Raw genomic sequence first — 19,502 nt, 5'->3', positions numbered from 1 at the left:
GATTTATCCAGATTCCTAGGAACCAAGTTGAAAAGATGGGGGATGATTAAATCATGTTTCATACTTCAGATTAATTTCAGAAGAGTAAGTAATCTTAAAATGCAAGATTTAGGAAAGATTTTAGAAATCATTTAATTCAATTCATTTTACAGGTAAAGAAAGTGAGACTATGAGAAGGGAAATTATTTTTAAATGGTCACATAGTGGGTTTGTGGCAGAACAGTCTTTCTGACCATCTTGACCCCAGTTAAAATTTCTACTGTACTATTTAGGGTGTTTCTTGAAAGAGACCATATCATTGCATTATTTCTAAACAGGGATCAGGAAACAAACACACATGGGCTTAATTGTAATCAAATTATAGTGCTTAAGACAAAAAGAGAAGGATAAACAAAAACTTTGTGAGAGACATGTTTCAAAGAGTGTAGGGTAGAGAAAATTCCAGAAGCCTAGAATAAATTATCTGTTAGATACATCTAACTTGTTTCAGTTTTCAGAATGCTTGCAAAATGTTTTTTTTTTTTTTTTTGTGCTCCATGTCACAACTCTATGAGGTAGAATTCTTTCCTTGATGAGGCTCAAAGTGGGTTAGTGACTTGAACAAGGTAACTCATATCTAAGTATCAGAGACATGACAAAAGTGTAGGCTATTAAACCTTGCTCATGGTTGTTTTTGCTGCACATTTTGTCCACACAATGATTAATTCATCTTTTAATTATAAGTTAACTGCTCTTGTATTGGCAGTACTCTTACCTTTTACTGGATCAAACAAGAGACACTAAATCTCTAGTCACACCTTGTTTAATGTTTAATTCAGTCTCTTCTTGTGCACTGTAATTCATGAAAGCAATATTGTATCATACAAGGCCATAGTATTGTAGAATAAGACTTAACTCAGTGCTGCCACTTATAACCTGGCTTCCTACATAGCTTAGTTGGTAAAGAATCTGCCCACAATGCAGGAGACCCAGGTTTCATCCCTGTGTTAGGAAGATCCCCTGGAGAAGGAAATGGCAACCCACTCGAGTATTCTTGCCTGGAGAATCCCATGGACAGAGGAGTCTGGTGACCATGGGGTCACAAAGAGTCAGACATGACTTGGTGACTAAACCACCACCACTTATAAGCTATGTGATTTGGACAGCAAATTGGTAGCCTGTCCAAGCTTCTGTGCTCTCATTCATGAAATGGCAGTATTAACACCTACTTCATAATGTTCATGTGGGAAAAAAAAAAAAAATACAGGTGATGAATGTGTCTGGTAGGTACCTAGTTACTTGTCCTTTTCATAAGCTTTCTCTTCTCTCACTTGTCCTCCCCAAACTTCAGTTCTGTTTATCTCACTCTAGTATACAGGCATTATGTCTTTATGAGTTTTCATATGCTTTTTCCAAATTATTTTAAAAATACTTTCTAAGCATGATACATTCTTTCCTTCATCCATTAAATAAATAGATTTTGAGTGCTTTCTATAGGACAGATACTTGAATACAGTAGATACAACTGGATGGGAATACAGACCTAGGCCAGTGTGGTCCTTCACCTTGCGGTGCTTATATTCACAGGAGAGACAGAGATCAAATAGGTAAATAAACAAATGAAATAAAGTTTGGGAAAAAGTGCTGTATTGGGCAGAGGATACTGGTGGGTGAGTAAAGTGAGAGGGTGTGGCATGACACAGAAATCAAGCTTAAAATATGATTATAATTTTCTGACATATATTTTTTCATCATCTTGGGAAGACAGAATAACTCTGGGGTAAGGGAACAGAATAAACAAAGACCCAGAGGCTTGAAAACTCATGGTGTATATGAGGAAAATGCAGAAACTGTCCATGTTGCTAGGACCATCTTTATGACAGGGTGTTGGGGTTGGGAGGGGGGTGGTGCGGCAAGGCTGGATTGGTGTCATCTAAGGTCAGATCACAGAAGGCCTGGAATGTCACAGAGGTCCTTGGGCAGAAACTGGAAGTTAATTACTTAAATCATTAGTCTTGAAGTTTCAGAAGGAGAGTTTTTATTTGTTTATGGAAAAACATAGCTCTTTGAATAATTAATGTATACCCTCTTTACCTTTTAACAGGCAAATCTGTAGCCTTTTATGGAATGTTTGTGATGTAATTCACCAACCATAAAGCAGAGTTTACAATTGTATCTCCTGGTTCTAAATCCAGGTGTCACACATTGTTCCTTATTTTGCATGATCTCTGGAGGATTCTGTATTGTTTCTCCTTGTCTTAACTACAAGGATGATATCTCATGAATCTTGTCTCCCACTTCTCAGTGCTGACACTATACATGTTGGTGTGGACCCTTTTCTCTCCACACAATATCACGGGATCATTGAATTCACTTCTGTGACCTCAACTGCCAACTGAGGAACCCCAAATTTGCATAGCTGAGATGTTCCTTTTGTGTTCTAGACAGATCCCTTTACATATTCTGCCTATTTCCAAAACTGAGCTTATCATCCTTTCTTCAAAATCTGCCCCTGCCTTTTGGATTACCACGTCACCCATCAATATCATTCTCCCTTCTTCCAGTTATAATGCTTACTATAGCATGTCATTCTTCTGCCTAACTTCTTCACTGGCTGCCCATTGCCTTCACATAAAAAGATACTGTTGCAGGTAGTCCTTCACGGCCCAGGCTTGCCAGACTCTGCAACTTCATCTACACTTGATTCTCCAGGTCTGTTCATGACTGTGAATGTATTGTGCTGACACGCTGCTGCACTGTGGTAATAATGGTAGTAACAACTGTTTGTTAAGGGCGAATTGTGTTTCAAGCACTATGCCAAACCACTTTAAATTCATTATCTTATGTAATCCACACATCAACTATATGCTGTAGATTGTCTTCTGTGCCATTTTTTGAAGAGGATACTGAGGTTTAGAAGATAAATAATGTACCCAGGCTCACAGTTAATAAGAGACAGCGCCAAAAATGCTACTGTTAAGTATGTGATGCTTCTCATAAGTCTCCTAACTCTCACACATAAGATGTTGCTTCTCATAAGTCTCATACAAGTGTTCCATCTGTCGGGAATTTTCTCCCACCTGCTTATTATAACTGGTTGACTACAATTTATCCTTCCCGATGTTTCAAGAAGCAGGTATTTTTACTGTGGTCCCATTGCTTCTTACATTCCGCAACAGTCATAGACACCATATCAGCTGTTACCTCATTTCTAACCCATGTAACATTCATCTTTCAATATCTTGCTGGAGTCCAGCTCCAGGAGCCAGGGATTCAACCTGAAGGGGTGAGTGGTGTTGGCGAGAAACTGAGGCAGCCTCTCATTTTTCTTGGACTGCCTGTTTATTTCAAGCTTATGATTCTCTTTTATACTTTTACAAAAGCATTAGGTCAGAGGTTTGATATTTTTAGTTCCCAATGACCCAGATATATTTTTCTCCAAAAATCATTGTTGCCCCTCGAAAGGAGTTCCGTCCTCAGCGATTCTCATCTACTTTTTCTCATGTGTCCATGTGAACACACTGTAACTCATGCTAATGTCTGGGCTGCATACAACATTCCTCAGTTTATTTCTTATCTTTCTAAGTCCTGTTTGCCCCTAGTATCCTAAGCTCACTATTTCTTAGAAAGGGCTTCTAGCTAATAATATCTCTGAAGTCCCTAATTTATGTAAGCTATAGTAGAATATGCTAACATTACAGCAATCCTTAAATCTTTAGCTTCTAACTGTTTTAATTATTCCTAAGCCCTAAATTTAGCAAACTCCTTTGCCATAAACACTTTTCTCACAAATGGGCTTCAGATAACAATCCCTCCCATGGCCTCAAGCTGCAGGTTGTGTGCTCACCCTGGAAGACTTTTTTGTAAAAGTTCTTGAACAAATGCCAGTGATTAACTTTATGAATTATTCTTTGAGCACAACTGCAGAAGGTTTTATGCCTTCTCATGCTCCTCTCAAAAACAGTAAGCAATAACCTTAATATTGTCTTCAGTCAACTCAGCCGAGGAAAGGAAAAAACAAGACAGAATCACAAAGCCTAACTCCTTCATTCTGGGTCCGTGCCTATGGAACAAAGGGTGGGGGTTTAGGGCCATGCCTCCATTTTTTCAGTAATGCCTAATGGGGCTCTCGACAATATCTACAATCAAACACAGCACCTAGGATATGGTTAGAATGTCATACAAACTTTTAGTATAAATAACATTTTCATAGAAGCCCTAATTCCCTCATGTACTGGCTTTATGACCTTATGTAGGAAGTTGAAACAATATATCTGGCATTATTCTCCTCATGTATAAAATAAAGAAGTTGAATCACAGCAGTGGTTCCCCAAGTATAATCCCTTAACCAGCAGCATTATGATTACCTAGGAATTTTGTTGGTAATACAAACTCTCCTGCTTCCAAACCTGAGGAATCAGAATGTCTAGGATTTGGGCCCTGAAACTTGTGTTTATAGAAAACTCTCTGGTAATTCTAAGACACTTGTATGCAGGTCAAGAAACAACAGTTAGAACTGGACATGGAAAAATGGACTGCTTCAGAATTGGGAAAGGAGTACGTCAAGGCTGTATATTGTCAACTTGCTTATTTAACTTGCCAGACTGGAAGACTCACAAGCTGGAATAAAGATGGCTGAGAGAAATATCAGCAACCTCAGATGGAGATGATACCACTTCAATGGCAAAAAGTGAAGAGGAACTAAAGAGCCTCTTGGTGGAGGTGAAAGATGAGAGTGAAAAAGCTGGCTTAAGACTCAACATTAAAAAAACTGAGATAGAGAAAGCCTGTGACAAAATTCAACATCAATTTATGATAAAAATCCTTCAGAAAGCAGGCATAGAAGGAAAATACTTCAACATAATAAAAGCCATATATGATAAACCAACAGCAAACATTATCCTCAATGGTGAAAAATTGAAAGCATTTCCCCTAAAGTCAGGAAAAGACAAGGATGCCCACTCTCACCACTGCTATTCAACATAGTTTTGGAAGTTTTAGCCACAGCAATCACAGAGGAAAAAGAAATAAAATGAATCCAGATTGGAAAAGAAGAATTAAAACTATCACTGTTTGCAGATGACATGATCCTTTATGTAGAAAACACTAAAGACTCCACCAGAAAATTACTAGAGCTAATCAATGATTATAGTAAAGTTGCAGAATATAAAATTAACATACAGAAATCCCTTGCATTCCTATACACTAACAATGAGAAAACAGAAAGAGAAATAAGGAAACAATTCATTCACCATTGCCATAAAAAGAAAAAAAGAATTAGAAATAAGGCTACCTAGGGGCTTCCCAATTTGCCTTGATTCATGGACCTGACATTCCAGGTTCCTATGCAATATTGCTCTTTACAGCATCAGACCTTGCTTCTATCACCAGTCACATCCACAACTGGATATTGTTTTTGCTTTGGCTACATCCCTTCATTCTTTCTGGAGTTATTTCTCCACTGATCTCCAATAGCATATTGGGCACCTAGTGATGTGGGGAGTTCCTCTTTCAGTATCCTATCATTTTGCTTTTTCATACTGTTCATGGGGTTCTCAAGGCAAGAATACTGAAGTGGTTTGCCATTCCCTTCTCCAGTGGACCACATTCTGTCAGACCTCTCCACCATGACCCACCCATCTTGGGTGGGCCCATGGGCATGGCTTAGTTTCATTGAGTTAGACAAGGCTGTGTTCCTAGTGTGATTAGATTGACCAGTTTTCTGTGAGTATGGTTTCAGTGTGTCTGCCCTCTGATGCCTTCCTGCAACACCTACCATCTTACTTGGGTTTCTCTTACCTTGGACGTGGGGCATCTCTTCACGGCTGCTCCAGCAAAGCACAGCTGCTGCTCCTTACCTTGGACGATTGGTATCTCCTCACCGTCGCCCCTTCTGACCTTGAAGTTGGAATAGCTCCTCTAGGCCCTCCTGCACCTGTGCAGCCACTGCTCCTTGGAGGTGGGGTTGCTCCTCCCTGCCACGGCCCCTGGCCTCGGGTGTGGGTTAGGTCCTCCCGGCCGCCGCCCCTGGCCTCAGGCGTGGGGTAGGAGCAAGAGAGTTCAAGAAAAACATCTATTTCTGCTTTATTTACTATGCCAAAGCCTTTGACTGTGAGGATCACAATAAACTGTGGAAAATTCTTCAAGAGACGGGAATACCAGACCAGCTGACTTGCCTCTTGAGAAATTTGTATGCAGGTCAGGAAGCAACAGTTAAACTGGACATGGAACAACAGACTGGTTCCAAATAGGAAAAGGAGTACGTCAAGGCTGTATATTGTCACCCTGCTTATTTAACTTATATGCAGAGTACATCATGAGAAACGCTGGACTGGAAGAAGCACAAGCTGGAATCAAGATTGCCGGGAGAAATATTAATAACCTCAGATATGCAGATGACACCACCCTTATGGCAAAAAGTGAAGAAGACCTAAAAAGCCTGTTGATGAAGGTGAAAGAGGAGAGTGAAAAAGTTGGCTTAAAACTCAACATTCAGGATTCCGCGCGCGGGTGGGTGAGCGGGGGGCCCCGGACAGCCCAGCCCCGGGCACTGGGGGGTGGTGGCCGCGTCCGCACTTGCAGCCAGGCTTATTCCCCGCGGGGACCACTCGCCGCCGCCCGCCCTCCCGCCCGCGGGACAAAGGGCGGGGGCGGCGCATCCCCACGCATGACCTTCTCCCACGTCGCGCGCGCCCAGCCCCCCGCGGGCGACAGGCCGGTGCTCGCCCACACGAGCCTGGGGGATTACCCGTGGGCGGGGAGGCCCGCCCGTGGCTGGGGTCTCCACCCAGCGCCTGGAAGTTGGGGCACTCTCCTAGGCCAGTGACCTGTGTCGAGACCCTGTTGGCCTACTTCGACCAGGAGAACCCTGCTCCGTCGACCCCACGGGTCCTCCTTCCTCCAGCTCCCCACTCCCTAGAGCCTGGGAGTTTGTAACCCCAGGTGTCCTCAGTCTGCCCGCCTCCGTCAGACCCACGAGTCCCGGCCTTCAAACAGCCCTCCCCACGTCGAGAGCCCCAGGTCCCCCGGAATGCCCCCCAGAAGCCCGTCTGTGTTCCTCCATCTGTGGCTGCCCTTTTTGTCCAGTGGCCCTGAGGCGCTCAGCTGCCGGGGTCTGCAGAAGGCCGCACCATGAACAGCCGGAGAAGGCCAGTGAAGAAGGACAGCGAAGCCTTGGAGATTTCCATTCCCTTCGATGAGACGCCCCACCTGGACCCGCAGATCTTTTACAGCCTGAGCCCCTCTAGGGGGAACTTCGAGGAGCCGTCGGAGGCTGCCTCCCCTACAGCGGCCCTGATGAACGGCGTCCGGGCCCAGCTGCACCTGGCCCTGGAGAGGAACTCCTGGCTGCAGAAGCGCATTGAGGACCTGGAGGAGGAGCGGGACTTCCTGTGGTGCCAGCTGGACAAGTTTATTTCCTCTGCCCGCCTGGACGCAGACCACCACTGCCGGGGGAAGCCCGGGCCTCGGCGGGCCGAGGGGGACGGCCGAGGGGGGGACCGGGGGCGAGGCCTCAGACCCCGATGCTCCCTCAGCGGAGCATCTGAAGAAGGCAGCACCGTGGAGAGGAAGAGGCAGAAGCAGAAAGGAGGCCCAGGCCGGCGGCACTTCGGGAAGCCCAAGGCCCGGGAGAGGCAGCGGGTGAAGGACGCAGATGGGGTCCTCTGCCGCTACAAGAAGATCCTGGGCACCTTCCAGAAGTTGAAGAGCATGTCTAGGGCCTTCGAACACCACCGAGTGGACCGCAACACGGTGGCGCTGACCACGTCCATCGCGGAGCTGCTCATCATGGCCCCCGGAGAAGCTGGCCGAGGTGGGCGAGTTCGACCCCTCCAAGGAGCGCCTGCTCGAGTACTCGCGCCGCTGCTTCCTGGCCCTGGACGAGGAGACCCTCAAGAAGGTGCAGGCCCTCAAGAAGAGCAAGCTGCTGCTTCCCATCACGTACCGCTTCAAGCGGTGATCCCACCCCACCTGGCCTGGCGCCCGCCCTCCAGCTCCTGCTTCCCTCGCCCGGCGCTCGGGGCCCGCGTGTGAACGGGCGGTGGGCCCCCACGAGGGCGGCTCGTTTCCGCTCGGACCGCCACCCCCTCCCCAGGCCCCCTGTATATAGGTCTGTCCCCTGGGCCTCTCACAGCCCTAGAGTCCACCCTGCCCTCCGCCTTCCCTGGGTTGGGGGCGGTCCTCGCCTAGTCTCGCTTCCAAGAGAACCACCATCCAGGGCCTGGTTCTGTCTTCCCTGACCACTGGCACCCCCGCATCTGAGTGGCACCATCCTGCCCTCGCTGGGCCCTCCCTCCTGGGAAGCTGCGGGACCCTGCGGGGCAAGGCCACTGTACATACCCCGTCCGCACCCCAGCCCCGCAGGGAGCTTCCCACCCACCTTCCGAGACCGCCCGAGTCCACGTGAGACAGAGCTATTAAGATAATTTAAATTACAAAGATGATCAAATTTGGAGAAAAAAAAAAAAAAAAAAACTCAACATTCAGAAAACGAAGATCATGGCATCTGGTCCCATCACTTCATTGGAAATAGATGGGGAAACAGTGTCAGACTTTATTTTTCTGGGCTCCAAAATCACTGCAGATGGTGATTGCAGCCATGAAATTTAAAGACGGTTACTCCTTGGAAGAAAAGTTATGACCAACCTAGATAGCATATTGAAAAGCAGAGACATCACTTTGCCAACAAAGGTCCGTCTAGTCAAGGCTATGGTTTTTCCTGTGGTCATGTATGGATGTGAGAGTTGGACTGTGAAGAAAGCTGAGTGCCGAAAAATTGATGCTTTTGAACTGTGGTGTTGGAGAAGACTCTTGAGAGTCCCTTGGACTTCAAGGAGATCCAACCAGTCCATTCTGAAGGAGATCAGCCCTGGGATTTCTTTGGAAGGACTGATGCTAAAGCTGAAACTCCAGTACTTTGGCCACCTCATGCGAAGAGTTGACTCATTGGAAAAGACCCTGTTGGTGGAAGCGATTGGGGGCAGGAGGAGAAGGGGACGACAGAGGATGAGATGGCTGGATGGCATCACTGACTCGATGGACGTGAGTCTGAGTGAACTCCGGGAGTCGGTGATGGACAGGGAGGCCTGGCGTGCTGCAGTTCATGGGGTCGCAAAGAGTCGGACAGGACTGAGCGACTGAAGTGAACTGAACTGAGGGGCTTCCCTGGTAGCTCAGACGGTAAAGCATCTGCTTACAATGCAGGAGACCTGGGTTTGATCCCTGGGTCTGGACGACCCCCTGGAGAAGGGAATGGCAACCCACTCCAATATTCATGCTTGGAAAATCCCATGGGCCAAAGAGCCTGGTGAGCTACAGTCCATGGGGTTGCAAATAGTTGGACACGACTGAGTTACTTCACTTCAAAGAAACAAAAGACCTATATATAAGAAAGTATAAAACACTAATGAAAGAAATCAAAGATGACACAAAGTAATGGAGAAATATACCATGTTCATGGATCAGAAGAATCAATATAATGAAAATGAATATACTACCCCAAACAATCTATAGATTCAATGCAATCCCTATCAAGCTACCAACTGTATTTTTCACAGAACTAGAACAAATAAATTTACAGTTTGTATGGAAATACAAAAACCCTCAAATTGCCAAAGCAGTGTTGAGAAAGAAGAATGGAACCAGAGGAATCAACCTGCCTGACTTCAGGCTATAGTACAAAGCTACAGTTATCAAGACAGTATGGTACTGGCACAAAGACAGAAAAATAGATCAATGGAACAAAATAAAAAGCCCAGAGATAAATCCACGCACCTATGGACACCTTACCTTTGACAAAGGAGGCAAGAATATTCAATGGAAAAATGACAATCTCTTTAACAAGTGGTGCTGGGAAAACTGGTCAACGACTTGTGAAAGAATGAAACTAGAACATTTTCTAGCACCATAAACAAAGATAAACTCAAAATGGATTAATGATCTAAATGTAAGACCAGAACCTATAAAACTTCTAGAGTAAAACATAGGCAAAACACTCTCTGACGTAAATCATAGCAGGATCCTCTATGAACCACCTCCCAGAGTAATGGAATAAAAGCAAAAATAATCAAATGGGACCTCATTAAACTTAAAAGCTTTTGCACAGCAAAGGAAACTATAAGCAAGGTGAAAATACAGCCTTCAGAATGGAAGAAAACAATAGCAAATGAAGCAACTGGTAAAGAATTAATCTCAAAAATGTAAAAGCAGCTTCTGCAGCTCAATTCCAAAAAAATAAGCGACCCAATAAAAAAATGGGCCCAAGAACTAAGCAGACATTTCTCCAAAGAAGACATACAAATGGCTAACATACACATGAAAAATGCTCAACATCAGTCATTATCAGTTCAGTTCAGTTCAGTCACTCAGTCGTGTCCGACCCCATGGATCACAGCACACCAGGCCTCCCTGTCCATCACCAACTCCTGAAGTTCACTCAGACTCACGTCCATCAAGTCAGTGATTCCATCATTATCAGAGAAATGTAAATGAGGTACCATCTCACACTGATCAGAATGGCTGCTATCCAAAAGCCTACAAACAATGCTGGAGAGGGTGTGGACAAAAAGGAACCCTCTTACACTGTTGGTGGTAATGCAAACTAGTACAGCTACTATGGAGAACAGTGTGGAGATTCTTTAAAAAAACTGGGAATAGAACTGCCATACGACCCAGCAGTCCCACTGCTGGGCATACACACCGAGTAAACCAGAATTGAAGGAGACACGTGTACCCCAATGTTCATCGCAGCACTGTTTATAATAACCAGGACATGGAAGCAACCTAGATGTCCATCAACAGATGAATGGATAGGAAAGCTGTGGTACACGTACACAATGCAATATTACTCAGCTATTAAAAAGAATGCATTTGATTCATTTCTAATGAGGTGCATGAAACTGGAGCCTATTATACAGAGTGAAGTAAGTCAGAAAGAAAAACACCATTACAGTATATTAATGCATATATATGGTATTTAGAAAGATGGTAACGATGACCCTATATGCAAGACAGCAATAGAGACACAGATGTAAAGAACAGACTTTTGGACTCTGTGGGAGAAGGCGAGGGTGGGATGATTTGAGAGAATAGCATTGAAAGACATATATTATCATATGTGAAATAGATCGCCAGTCCAGGTTCAATGAATGAAACAGGTTGCTGAGGGCTGGTGCACTGGGATGACCCTGAGGGATGGGATTGGGGAGGGAGGTAGGAGGGATGTTCATGATAGGGGACACGTGTACACCCATGGCTGATTTCTGTGAATGTATGGAAAATATCCACCACAATATTGTAATTAGCCTCCAATTAAAATTTTAATAAAGATTAAAAAGGAACAACAACTTTAATCATGACATCTGGTGCCATCATTTCATGGCTAATGGGGAAACAGTTCAAATAGTGACAGGCTTTTTCTTGGCCTCCAAAATCACTTCAGATGGTGACTGCAGGATGAAATTAAAAGTCACTTACTCCTTGGAAGAAAAGGTATGACAAACCTAGACAGCATATTAATAAGCACAGACATCACTTTGCCAGCAGAGGCTCATTTAATCAAAGGTATGGCTTTTCCAATAGTCATGTATGGATGCGAAAGTTGCAGTATAAGGCAGGCTGAGCGCCAAAGAATGGATGCTTTTGAACTGGGATGCTGAAGAAGACTCTTGAGAATCCCTTGGACTGGAAGGAGACCCAACCAGTCAATCCTAAAGGAAATCAACCCTGAATATTAATTGGAAGGACAGATGCTGAAGCTGAAGCTCCAAATCTTTGGCCACCTGATGCAAAGAGCTGAGTCATTGGAAAAGACCCTGATGCTGAGAAAAATTAAGGGCAGGAGGAGAAGGGGTCAACAGAGTATTAGATGGTTGGATGGTATCACCTGTTCAATGGACATGAATTTGAGCAATTTCAGGAAGACAGTGAGGGACAAGGAAGCCTGGTGTGCTGCTGTCCATGGCGTCACAGAGCGTCAGCCATGACTGAGTGACTGAACAATAATAACTGGTGATGCTGATGCATAACATCATTTGAGAACTGCTAGGGTGGGATTGTCAAACTATGGCCTGAGGGCCCACAGGCCAGATCCCAACCAAGACCTGTTTCTGTAGTGAAAGGTTCTGCCAATCCCTGCACTAAGTGATATGATCACTGAGGGCCTTTTCAGTTCTGTGATACCTTGATCATGAGTAGAGTGTTTCAACCTCGATTGATGATGGATAGCCAATCAGGAGTTCTGGGTTCTACACCGTCTGTTTCTACCTTGTTGTTGCTGTTCTGTCTTTCAGTCATGTCCCACTCTTTGCGATCTCACGGACTGTAACAGGCCGGGCTTACCTGTCCTTCACTATCTCCCTGAATTTGCTCAAACTCATGACCATTGAGTTGATGATCCCATCCACTCTCTCATCACCCCCTTTTCCTGTTGCCCTCAATCTTTCCAAGCATCAGGGTCTTTTCTAATGAGTCAGCTCTTCACATCATGTGGCTGAAGTATTGGAGCTTCAGTTTCAGCATCAGTTCTTCCAACGAATATTCAGGATTGATGGATTTGATCTTGCTGTCCAAGGGACTCTCAAGATTCTTCTCCAAACCACAGTTTGAAAGCATCAGTTCTTCAGTGCTCAGTCTTCTTTATGGTCCATATCTCACATCTGTACATGACTACTGAAAAACAGTAGATTTGACTAATGAACCTTGTCAACAAAGTGATGTCTCTGTTTTTTTTAACACACTGTCTAGGTTTGTCATAGCTTTTCTTCCAAGGGCAAGTGTTTTTAATTTCATGACTTCAGTCATCATCCACAGGGATTTTAGAGCCCAAGAAAATGAAGTGTGTCACTTTTTCCATTTTTTCTCCATCTATTTGCCATGATGGGACCAGGTGCCATGACCTTAGTTTTTTGAATGTTGAGTTTTAATCCAAAATTTTCACTCTCATCTTTCATTTTCATCAACAGACTCTTTAGTTCTCCTTCAGTTTCTGCCATTAGAGTATCGTGTTTGCATATCTGAGGTTATTGATATTTCTCCCAGCAATCTTGATTCCAGCTTGTGAGTCTTCCAGCCCAGCATTTCACGTGATGTATTCTGCACAAAAATTAAATAAGTAGGATGACAATATTCAGCCTTGATGTACTCCTCTCACAATTTTGAACCAGTCCATTGTTCCATATCCAGTTGTAACTGTTGCTTCTTGACCAGTGTACAGGTTTCTCAGGAGGCAAGTAAGGTGGTCTGGTGTTCCCATCTCTTTAAGAATTTTCCACAATTTGTTGTGATCCACACACTCAAAGCCTTTAAGTATAGACTTTGAAGTAGAAGTAGATGGTATTTTCTGGAATTTTGTTGCTTTCCCTATGATCCAATGGAGGTTGGCATTTTGAGCTCTGATTCCTCTGCATTTTCTAAGTCCATCTTGTACTTCTGGATGCTCTCAGTTTATGTTCTGTTGAAGCCTAGCTTGAAGGATTTTGAGCATTCACATTGCCAGCATGTGAAATGAGTGAAATTATATAGTAGTTTGAGAAATCTTTCGAATTTTCCTTCTTTGGGATTGGAAGGAAAAGTGACCTTTTCCAGTCCTGTGGCCAAGGCTGTATTTTCGAAATTTGCTGGAATATTGAGTGCAACGCTTTAATAGCATCATCTTTTAAAATTTAAAATAGCTCAGCTGGAATTCTATCACCCACATTAGCTTTGTTTATAGTAGTATTTCTTAAGGCCACTCGACTTCACACTCCAGGATGTTTGGCTGTAGGTGAATGATCAAACAATCATGGTTATCTGCATTATTAAGACCTTTTTTTGTACAGTTCTATGTATTTTTGCCAACTCTTCTTAATCTCTTCTGCTTTTGTTATGTCCCTACGGTTTCTGTCCTTCAATGTGCCATCTTTGCATGAAAGGTTCCCTTGGTGTATCTAATTTTCCTGAAGAGAGCTTCTAGTCTTTCCCATTCTTTTGTTTTCCTCTATTTATTTTCACTGATCATTTAAGAAGGACTTCTTATCTTTCCTTGTTATTCTCTGGAACTCTGCATTCAGTTGGGTATATCTTTCCCTTTCTCCTTTGTTTTTGCTTCCCTTCTTTTCTCCAATATTTGTAAGGCCTTCTCAGACAACTATTTCACCTTTTTGCATTTCTTTTTCTTGGGAATGGTCTTGATCACCACCTCCTATACAGTGTTACAAACCTCTGTCCATAGTTCTTCAGTCACTCTATCATATCTAATCCCTTGAAATTTGTCCCTAGTACTATTTAATCATATGGAATATTTTTAGATCATACCTGAATGGCTTAGTGGCTTTCTCTATTTTCTTCAATTTAAATCTGAGCAGTAAGAAGCTCGTGATTTCACCCACAGTCAACTGCAGGTCTCATTGTGCTGACTGTATAAAGCTCCTCTATCTTTGGCTTCTAGAATATAATCAGTCTGGTTTCAGTGACGTCCGTGTGTATAGTTGTATTTTTATTTTTGGAAGAGTGTGCTTTCTATGACCAATGCCTTCTTTTTGCAGAATTTAAGTTATTTCTGCCCTTCAAACTCAATTTTTTTATCCTGAAAAATGACATTAGGTTAAATTTGCTGAGTCAGCCAGAGTCCAGTTAGAAAAAGAGAAACCATGCCAGCATCTCAAAGTAAAGGAAACCAGTATGGGTAATTGGGGTACACGGTTTTTTGAAATTGGAGGCAACTTTACAGGAATAAAAACAAGGCATCTCCGTCTATTACAACTTTGGGATCAGGAAGGAAGAGGCCACAAAGATTTTTGGAATTGGAAAATGGGCCCTGAGCGACTACAACTTAAACCTCTAAGGTAATCACATGACAAGGTAGTGCTCATACTCCTAAGAAGGTTATTTCCTCTTGCTGATCCTTGGGAATACACAGCTTTATAGTTTCTTCGATTAATATAAGTGTTTGACCCAATAAGTACTTGAAAATATCAAGGGAGCTGTGGCCCAGCAGATACTAGGATAGTATGGCAGGGGCAGCAGGGTAAGGGGTTGTAGTTCTGCAACCGGATATGGAGGTGGGGTGATAGTCCACTGAGAGGGTGAGGAATTGCAAGGTCAGTCCTGGGACTGGTGGCAAGGCTGAAGAGTAGAGTCATAATTACTTTTTACTGATGCAGTAAAGTTGACAAGTACCAAAGCTTGAAGGGGGCCCCTTCATCCTTCCTCTCAAATTCCAGTTTCCCACCAGTGCTTTGCATTGGCAGAACCTGACATGAGGACAGCAGAAAGCAGACAGGAAATGCAACATATAGAGTTCAAGTCCCAGCACTGCAGAACAGAGAATAGAAAGGGGAAATTCATCTGAAAATGCTGCCATATTTATTTCACCTCTCTCTCTCTCTCGTAAGAAATAAAGCTGCAATTATAGTTAGAACCATCTGTGTACTTCTCCTTAATCATTTTTCATTCCAACCTAGAGCAAGACACTATCCAAAATTTCATATTTCCATGAAAGCTTTTTATTATATACTTTTACTGTTGCTGCTGCTGCTAAGTCGCTTCAGTCGTGTCCGACTCTGTGTGACCCCATAGACAGCAACCCACCAGGCTCCCGTCCCTAGGATTCTCCAGGCAAGAACACTGGAGTGGGTTGCCATTTCCTTCTCCAAAGCATAAAACTGAAAAGTGAAAATGAAGTCGCTCAGTCGTGTCCGACTCTTCGAAACCCCATGGAGTACAGCCTACCAGGCTCCTCCGTCCATGGGATTTTCCAGGCAAGAGTACTGGAGTGGGGTGCCATTGCCTTCTCCCACTTTTACTGTATTTTCATATATATTTACATTAAACAATTTAAAGCAACATTTGCATGCTCCTAATCTGTATTGGTATGATGGGACATATTGGTATTTATAGGATATAAGATAATACATATCCTTCTATAGCTTGTTTCTTTTATTTTTATTCAGCATTTTCTAAGATTTATTTATATTTATATACTTATTTATATTTGGTAGATGTATTGGGATTTAGTTCATTTAACTGCTGAATAGTGGTCCATTATATGGATTTGCTACAATTTATTTTCCATTTTACTATTGATAAATATTTAAATTATTTCTAATTTTTCAGTATTACAAACAATATACAGTAAAATTTCTATATTACTTCTTGGGCACACATGTGTGTATTATTTCTTGATTATAGTGTTAGTCACTTACTTGTGTCCAGTTGTTTGTGACCCCATAGGCCATAGCCTTCCAGGCTTCTGTGTCTATGGGATTCTCCAGGCAATAATACTGGAGAGGCTAGCCATTTCCTTCTCCAGCAAATATTCCCTACCCATGGCTTGAACAGGGTCTCCTTCATCACATGCAGATTCTTATCGTCTGAGTCACCAGGAAGCCTGTATTATAGAGTATACACGTTTTCAGTTTTATTAGATAATTTCATAGTGCTTTCCAAATTGGTTGCACTCATATGAGGAATTAATACATATCCTTATCATGCTTTTGCATTTTCTTACTGTGGTGGAGGCTGAAATAACATCTCCTGTTTGTTTTCTTTGAGTTCAAAAAAATATGAACCATGCAATGCAATTTTACTGCTTCACAACTTTGTGCTTGCTATTTTTCTTGGAGTGTTTTCCTGTTTCTTCACATATATTTTTCCTTCACTGCTGTTCTTGTTAAGTCACATAAATCGTGTCCAACTCTTTGCGATCCCATGGTCTGAAGCATGCCAGGCTTTCCTGTCCTTCACCATCTCCAGGAATTCACTCAAACTCTGTCCACTGAGTCAGTGATCTCATCCAATTATATCGTCCTCTGTCATCCCCTTCTCTTCGTGTTTTCAATCTTTCCCAGCATCAGGGTCTTTTCTAATGAGTCAGCTCTTCACATCAGGTGGCCAAAGTATTGGAGCTTCAGTTTCAGCATTAGTCCTTCAAATGAATATTCAGGATTGATTTCCTTTATGATTGATTGGTTTTATCACCTTGCAGTCCAAAGAGTCTCTCAAGAGTCTTCTCCAGCACCACAGTTTGAAAGCATCAATTCTTCCACACTTGTCCTTCTTTATTGTCCAACTCTCATAGCCATACACAATTGGAAAAATCATAGCTTTGACTAGATGGATCTTTGTTGGCAAAGTAATGTCTCTGCCTTATAATACGCTACCTAGTTTTGTCATGGCTTTTCTTCCAAGGAGCAAGCATCTTTTAATTTCATGGCTGCAGTCACCATCAGCAGTGATTTTGGAGCCCAAGAAAATTATGTCTGTCATTATTTCCATTGTTTCCCTAACTATGTGGCATGAATTGGTGGGACCAGATGCCACGAGCTTCCTTTTATAATGTTGAGTTTTAAATCAGGTTTTCATTCTCTTTCACCTTCATCAAGAGGTTCTTTATTTCCTCTCCACTTTCTCCCATAAGGGTGGTGTCATCTGCATATCTGAGGTTATTGATATTTCTCCCAGCAATCTTGATTCCAGCTTGTGCTTCATCCAGCCCAGCATTCCACATGATGTACTCTGCATATAAGTTAAATAATCAGGGTGACAATATACAGCTTAGACCTGCTCCTTTTCCAATTTATAACCAGTTGATTGTTCCCTGTCTGGTGCTAACTGTTGCTTCTTGATGTGCATACAGGTTTTTTCAGGAGGCAGGTGAGATGGTCTGGTATTCCCATCTATTTAAGAATTTTCCTCAATTTGTTGTGATCCATGCAGTCAAAGGCTTTAGTGTAGTCAGTGAAGCAGAAGTAGATGTTTTTTTTCTGGAATTATCTTGCTTTTTCTATAATCCAGTGGATATTGGCAATTTGATCTCCAGTTCCTCTGCCTTTTCTAAATCCAGCTTGGACATCTGGACATTCTGGTTCATGTATTGTTGAAGCCTAGGTGGGAGAATTTTGAGCATTACTTTGCTAGCATATGATATGCCTGGAGCTGTGCGGTAGTTTGAACATTCTTTGGCATTGGAATAAAAATTGACCTTTTCCAGTTCTGTTGCCACTGCTGAGTTTTCCAAATTTGCTGGAATATTGAGTGCAGCACTTCAACAGCATCATCTTTTAGGATTTGATTTAGCTCAGCGGGCATTCCATCACCTGCACTAGCTTTGTTTGTAAGTGATGCTTCCTAAGGCCTACTTTACTTGGCACAATAGGATATCTGGCTGTAGGTGAGTGATCATACCATTGTCATTATCTGAGTTATTAAGATCTTTTTTTGTATATGTTCTTCTGTGTATTCTTGCTACCTCTTCTTAATATCCTCTGCTTTTGTTAAATCCATACCGTTTCTGTCTTTTATTGTGCCCATCTTTACATGAAATATTTCCTTATTATCTCTAATTTACTTGAAGTGATCTCTAGTCTTTCCCATTCTGCTGTTTTCCTCTATTTCTTTGCACTGATCACTTAGGAAGTCTTTCTTTCATTAACCTCACTCAAAAACCCCTCTTACACCCCCTAGTGATCCTTGGTTTTCCAAATACATTTTGCAGTTTTCTCTTTTTTTGTTTCACAGAACTTTAATCTTACCAAAAGTTAATGTTTTTATCAGTTGTCCCTGAATAATTATTAACAGTGCCCCTTTTTTCTTCAAAAGTGACTCAGTTTAGACAATGAATCAATAGTGAGTTCCTTCATATTAACTCCTTTATGGCTTATATTGTAGTTTTTTGACATCAGGTATTTGTCCATTCCCCCTCTCTCCCTTTGCAAACCTGAGGTCTCCTAAACCACTTCTTTTCCATCTAGAAGAAAAGTTTTTAGCCACTCATGTTTTACTCTCTTTTGATGGGATCTAACTTGGCCCAAACACATCTTACAAGACAGAATGTGAAGAACTGTTTTTCTGTGGCAGGTTTATTCCATTTTCTTATTAGGACTCTGCCAAGAGGAGGCCAATATGAAGCCAATAGCTAAAGTAAAAGAAAAAGTTGCTTTTTGTTTTTACTTCAAATTTTACTTGAGTTGAATTCCTTAAGATACTTAAAATAAGCTATTGTGTTTCTGATACTTGTGTGTACTAGGTCACTTCAGTCGTGTCTGATTCTTTGAGACTCTATGGACTATAGCTCACCAGACTCTTCTGTCCATGGAATTCTCCAGGCAAGAATACTGGAATGGGTTGCCATTCCCTTCTCCAGGGGAATCTTCCTGACCCAGGGATTGAACCTGGGTCTCCCAAATTGCAGACAGATTCTTTATCATCTGAGCCACCAGGGAAGCCCAGTGACAGATTTCATTTCCTTGGGCTCAAAAATTACTGCAGATGGTAACTGAGCCATGAAATTAAAAGATGCTTGCTCCTTGAAAGAAAAAGTATGACAAACTTAGACAGCATATTAAAAAGCAGAGACATCACTTTGCCAATAAAGGTTTGTATAGTCAATGCTATGGTTTTTCCAGTAGGTACATATGGATGTGAGAGTTGGAATATAAAGAAGGCTGAGTACCAAAAAGAATTGATGTTTTTAAACCATTGTGCTGGAGAAGACTATTGAGAGTCCCTTGGACAACAAGGAGATCAAACCAGTCAGTCCTAAAGGA

General features: G+C 42.6%; 1 protein-coding gene and 1 pseudogene across 1 annotated transcript in view; both read left to right on the top strand.

Annotated features, from left to right (window-relative positions):
• The window catches only part of CA10 (carbonic anhydrase 10), an 855,303-nt gene that overhangs the window by 168,515 nt on the left and 667,286 nt on the right, over positions 1-19,502 (top strand). The gene's annotated exons all lie outside the window — the stretch shown is intronic.
• On the top strand, positions 6,736-8,018 carry LOC113877167 (annotated as a pseudogene).

Source organism: Bos indicus x Bos taurus, chromosome 19 (assembly GCF_003369695.1).
Source record: "Bos indicus x Bos taurus breed Angus x Brahman F1 hybrid chromosome 19, Bos_hybrid_MaternalHap_v2.0, whole genome shotgun sequence".
NCBI classification, from domain to species: Eukaryota; Metazoa; Chordata; class Mammalia; order Artiodactyla; family Bovidae; genus Bos; species Bos indicus x Bos taurus.
Note: the sequence above shows the minus strand (reverse complement) of the source record. Positions and strands in the feature narration are given on the sequence as shown.